The sequence below is a fragment of the Elephantulus edwardii genome, unplaced genomic scaffold, assembly GCF_000299155.1.
Source record: "Elephantulus edwardii isolate Elephantulus edwardi_28Jun2011 unplaced genomic scaffold, EleEdw1.0 scaffold00750, whole genome shotgun sequence".
Lineage (NCBI taxonomy): Eukaryota > Metazoa > Chordata > Mammalia > Macroscelidea > Macroscelididae > Elephantulus > Elephantulus edwardii.
Genome location: NW_006400500.1, coordinates 11,038 through 17,390, shown reverse-complemented (window position 1 = coordinate 17,390; position 6,353 = coordinate 11,038). Strand labels below are relative to the sequence as shown.

General features: G+C 42.0%; 1 pseudogene; it reads left to right on the top strand.

Annotated features, from left to right (window-relative positions):
- The first annotated feature begins 3,154 nt into the window (after positions 1-3,154).
- Positions 3,155-5,296, top strand: LOC102861467 (annotated as a pseudogene).
- The last annotated feature ends 1,057 nt before the right edge of the window (positions 5,297-6,353 follow it).

The following is a 6,353-nucleotide window of genomic DNA, read 5'->3' as shown; positions in this document are numbered from 1 at the left end:
AGTCCATGACTAACTCTAACCCTAAAGCAACCCTTAATACTTAGTCTATCCACTAACTCTACCCCAGCTAAATCTCGATATTAATTTTGGACACATCCTAGGCCAATCTTTTGAACAACCCCTAACTCTAATACTATCACTAACCTTATTCTTAACCAGAACACCTAACTCTAACCTGGATCCTAGCACTAACACTAAGGCTGCATGTATCTCACTTGTAAACCTGACCAAGGTCAAGATATAATACTAGTCTAATTGCTAAACCTTATTACTAATCTTAATGGTTGTTGTTGTGTATCACAGAGTCAGAACCGATCCAGGAGCTGACCCTATGGTGGGTTTTCAAAGGCAGTTAATCAAAAGGGAGGAAAATGCCCATCTTTCTCCTGTGGAATTTTAAAGGTTAATCAGACAATATCTCTAACAATACCTAGCCTTAACCTGTTATACTAACAAGTGGTGTTAGCTGAGACTTGGCTTTTAAAGCCTTTACCTTAGCCCCCTCTGGTCTTTGGCTCTCTTAACTGCAGACATATGATCTTGCAGATCATCAGCCACTGTGTGACTAGGAAGAGAGAGAGAGAGAGAGAGAGAGAGAGAGAGATTGATTCCCACACTGAGCAGGAAGACTTGAGGGAGATTGGAGCAAGACCCTTGTGGTAAGATCCTAGTGATGGTGGTGGAAAGACTGGGTAATTACTATGAAGAAATTGGCAAAGTGTAACCAGAGGAGCAATGAGATAAAGGCTATAGTGAAAGGTTTTACTCTTCTTGACAGATAATTGAAAGAGAAGCTGATTTATAACTGTTCTAAGGCGTTTCTTCCTGGATGATTTGGATTTGACTGCTGAACTGAAACCAAGTCTTTCACTAATTTATGAATTTGCTGTTAATCTGGCTTGGGAGTACTGAACTAAACCTGGACTTGAATTGTGAGATATCATTTGCCTCTGCCCCCCTCCAACCTATTTTCCTAATAAACCCCACTCTTGGTACTAAAGCTTTGAGTAAAGTTTGTGAGTCACCAACAAAAATAAAACTTAATGATTTTTACAATATTGGTAGAAATAGGTACAGGAGCACAGGTGGTGGCATGTCTCACCTAGCAGCTCTGTTTGCTGCTATTGATATTATTGATGGGGAAAGTTCCACTTTATACAGCGTGTAGAAATCAGCCTTCACTACAGCCACTCCCATGTTTTAACTGCTCCTTTTGCACAACCCTCCCCTAACCTTAAGAGTATACCAGGGAAGGAATCGTGACATAGTCACACAATAGGTTATTATGCATCACTAAAAATTATTTTAAAAATTATGAAAAGCATAATGTACAACATGTATAACATTCTAAGGGTGTAGGGTCAGCAAAGGAGAGGAAGATCCTGGATGAGATGGATTGACACAGTGACTATGGCACTTGTGTGGCATGGATTGAGGGCAAGTGTGTCAGAGACGGTGATGTTTGCTCAGGATAAGGCAAGACGCAGAGTTGTTGTTCATTTGGTCGCTATGAGTCATAGTAAGCTCAGTACATAACAATAAGGAAAGGTTTACATGCAGACACTGTCCTGGAAGGACAAAGGATGGAAATGGAGGATAATGGGGAATAAGAATAAGTAGATGAGTATACTGCGTGAGAGAAAGGCAATATGCAAAAATGAAATATAATGCTAACTGTGATGTTATTGTTTTTGTTGATTGCCATTGAATTGAGCATGACTCATAGCAACCCTATGAACAAAAGGCCTGAAGCCTTTCTATAATTGTTGACATTTATCAAAGTTCATAGAGTTTCCAGAGGCATGTTGTTTAGGAAGTGGATGCCACTTCTCCTATTAAATAACTGTGATAGGAAATGTTATAAGCCTAAAAGGAAGTCTAGTAAACCCTAACACTATTTCTTAAGTTACATACTACCTGTTAATGTCAAAGATAAAGAATTCAAGAATTTTACAGCTCTTACAATCTAAAATTGATGAAACATGCAACATACATCAATGTTGTTGTTATGATATGTTATCAAGTCACTTGGGACTCATATTGACCCTATGTATAACTGTTCTGAACTCTGCTCTATCTTGAGCCAACCTCATTTTCTCTGACACACCTACTCCAGTAACTAAGTCAATCCATCTAATTGGGGGTCTTCCTCTCATGTGCTGTTTCTTCTCCACCCTTCCAAGCATGATGCCCCTCTCCAAGGACTGGTCCCTCCTTGCAACATGTCCACAGTATGTCAGATAGAGTTTCAAAATTCTTGCTTCCCAGGAGCAATAATCACTGGTAATTGGAATTAAAGAGTTGGAAACAAGGAAGCTTTTGTAGTTGAGAATATAAAGCTATGGGATAGAAATGACACTTGAGAAAGTACGACCCATGACTTGGTTATGGTAAATATTCTGTTAATAACATAATAAATGCTTATACGATGGCCTTGCCAAATAAAATACACAGGAATCAAATCCATTATGTCTGTAGAAGGAGACACTGGTGAAATTCAATACCAATTAGCAGGAGGCTAGAGGCAGACTATAGAAAAGTCTTTAATTATATGCAAGTTCAAGTGGGAGTGGAAGAAAATGAATATAAATATACTAAAGCTAAAGTATGATGTTAAATATGTTGTTAGGTGCTGTCACCTTAACTGTGACTCATAGTGGTACTACAAACAACAGATTGAAACCTTGCTCTATCAGGCACCATTCTCATCATATCTGCCATGATTTGGTACATAAAAACTAATGACTGAAGACCAGATGTGAAGAAAGCAAAAGGTGATTAAAAATGCAGGATTGAAAGAAAAGACAAAAATGTTTGTCAGAAGACTCTGAAACTCTCTTTAATGTAGAGTAGCTAAAGCCAACAGAAAAAATAATAAAGAGAACTGAACAGAAGATTTCAAAGGGCAACTGAGAAAATAATGTTATGTGTTTTAAAACTTTTAGAAATAGGAAAACATAATTGATTTTTCCCAGACTGAAAGTATTTGGGAGGAAAAAGTGAAGGCTTGATTTGCAATAGTAAAGGATTCCATGGATATTACACAAAAAGCATCAAAGAAAGATGGAGAAAAAAAGTCATGAAAACATCAATAAGAACTGGTTGATGTTCCACCATGTCAGTAGATAGTATATGGTCAAGAACCAATGACATTATGCCGCTGGAGAGGCAGGATGTGCTGTACATGGTGCTGGAGCTGGCCATCGCTGCGCTGTCGGAGGTGGGCAACATGCTGGTGTGCTCCGCGGTGGGCACATCAAGCACACTGCAGACGCCCACCAACTGCTTCTTGGTGTCTTTGGCAGTGGCCAACGTGGCTGTGGGGCTATTTTCTATGCCCCCTTTGCCATCACCATCAGCCTGGGCTTCTGCACCGACTTTCACAGCTGCCTCTTCATTGCTTGCTTTGTGCTGGAGCTCACACAGAGCTCCATCTTCAGCCTTCTGGCGGTGGCCGTCGTCAGGTACCTGGCTGTCCACATCCCGCTCAGGTATAAGAGTTTGGTCACTGGGACTCGGGCAAAAGGGGTCATTGTTGTCCTCTGCATCCTCGCCTTTGGCATTGAATTGACTCCATTCCTGGGATGGAACAGCAGAGCCACTGCCAGAGAGCCTTTGGATGGAGCCACTGCACAGAGAGCCTTTGGATGGAGCAGTGAATGAAAGCTGCTGCCTGGTCAAGTGTCTCTTTGAGAACTTGGTCCCCATGAGCTGCTGTTTGTTGTTGTTATGTGCCATCGAGTCGCTTGTGACTCATAGCAATCCTATGTACAACAGCCCTAAACTCTGCTCTGTCCTGTGCCACTGTCTCTGACACTCCCATCCAGATCATCCCAGTCACTGAATCAATCCACCTCATAGTGGGCCTTCCCCTCCTGCGCTGTCCCTCCACCCTCCCAAGCATGATGTCCTTCTCCAAGGACCGGTATCTCCTCACAACAGGTCCAAAGTATGTTAGGCGGGGGCTCAGAATCCTTGCCTCCAAGGAGCCACCCGGTTTAACCCTTTCCAGGACAAATCTGTTTGTTTTCCTAGCAGTCCATGGTATTCTCAATACTCTTTTCCAGCACCACAGCTCAAAGGCATCAATTCTCCTTCTATCCTCCTTGGTCATTGTCCAACTCTCTGATGCATAACAAGTGATTGCGAAGACCATGGCCTGTATCAAACACACCTTAGTCTCCAGGGAGACTCCATTGCTCTTCAGTACTTTGGAGAGGTCCCTAACAGCAGACTTTCCCATGGCAATGCACCTTTTAATTTTCTGGCTACTGGTGCCAAGACTGTTGACTGTGGAGCCAAGCAAACTAAAGCTGTGTACAATCTCAATCTCTTCACTATCCGTCCTGAAGCTGCCAATTGGTCCAGTGGTGAGATCTTTGTCTTCTTGACATTGAGCCTCAACCCATATTGGAGGCTGCAGTCCTTGACCCTCTGCAGCAGGTGCTTCAGGTCCTCTTCAGTTTCAGCAAGCAGGGTTGTGTCATCTGCATTATGTAGATTGTTGATAAATCGTCCACCAATCTTGACCCCACATTTCTCCTCATAGAGGCCAGCCTCCCGGATAATCTGTTCTGCATATAGGTTGAAAAGGTATGGAGATAGGATGCATCCCTGGCATACACCCTTCCCAATTTTGAACCATGCAGTGTTCCCTTGCTCTGTTCTGACGACTGCCTCCTGGTCCAAGTATAGGTTTCGCATTAGAACGATCAAGTGTTCTGGGATTCCCATTCTTCTCAGAGTCAGCCACAGTTTATGATCCACACAGTCAAATGCCTTTGAATAGTCAATGAAACACAGATAGACATCCCTCTGAATTCTTAGCTGAAAGCAGAGAATATCCCATGAGCTACATGGTCTATTTCAATTTTTTGGCTGTGTTCTGCCCCCACTCCTCATCATGCTGGTCATCTACATCAAGATCTTGCCGGTGGCTTGTGAGCAGCTGCAGCAAACTGAACTGATGGGCCATACCAGGACCACACTTCAACAAGAGATCCACACAGCCAAATCCTTGGTGATGATCATGGGGATTTTTGCTTTCTGCTGGCTGCCAGTACATGCTATCGGCTGTATCACTCTTTTCCAGCTAACCCACCTGAGGCGAAGCCCAAGTAGGCAGTCAACGTGCTAACTGTCACATGCTAACTCCATTGTCAATCCCATTGTCTATGCTGACCAGAGCAGAAACTTCTGATACACATTTCACAAGATCATCTCCAGATATATTCTGTTCCAGACAGATGTCCTCAAGAGTGGGAATGGGCAGGCAGGGGATACAATCTGCTCTTGATGTGAGCTTATTGCCCAGGATGTGGCCTCTTCAAGAAGATACAAATTTAGAATAAAGGATACGATATGACTGGCTGATTGTCAGTGCAAGATAGTTACACCTCACAAGCATATGGGCTGTCTCTCTTGAGTCTTTCCCTGAACTTAACCACACCTAGCTCATGCATGTTATTTGCAGACGCCAAGGTTGATAAATTTATTTTTTGGCATTTTTGGTTTTGTTTGGGTGCTCTTAATAAGTGGATGATGCTTACACTTGAATGGATTCTAAAAGACAGGGGTCTTTTTTTGTTTTGTTTTGAAGTTTGCATTTATGTAGTAGGAAATGATTGAAACCATTTTACTGTGAAACATTGTGAATTATTATAATGCAAGTTATTTTTAACTTGGATACAATGGAAAAATAAAAGAATATAATAAAATTGTACAGTTGTTCCTAGGAAGCAATAGAGAAAAAAAAGTAAAAAACCTGCTTCATTGAAGGAAATGACTCTTGTGTAGCATAATATTGTCAGATAATGATTTTTAGTTCTCTTTTTTACCAAAACAAGAAAATATATTCTAGAGGAAGTAACGGAAAACTGGGACCCCTCTGCTCCAGTTTCCATTTTCTCCTTTTTAAGCTACATAATGTGTCTGACTTCTCTCTCACGTTCAAGTTTGACCAAATTGTTGAAACTCTGAATATGAAAATTTTATGGAATAAAATTTTATGACTGTGAGTATTGTGTAAAAAAAGAATAAAACTTCTTAAACCACAAAAAAATATAAGAACCAATGGCATTAAAATAAGTTTAAGCTTCACTGGAGGCATTAGAAAAAACAAATTTCCGGCCGCCAGAGGGGAGAACACCACCGCCAGACAGGGTTCCACCATGAGAGGGGCCGGGAAAAGACCTGGGAAGAGCAACAGTCAGCCACCCACTGCGGATCTCCAGAGGAGCGAAGACTGTGAGATCCCAGAGGAACGAAGACTACCCGACACTGTGTGACCCCCCTGCAACCCACACCTGTGTGACCCTTAACACACAGGGTGCTGCTGCATAAACCCCCAGCAG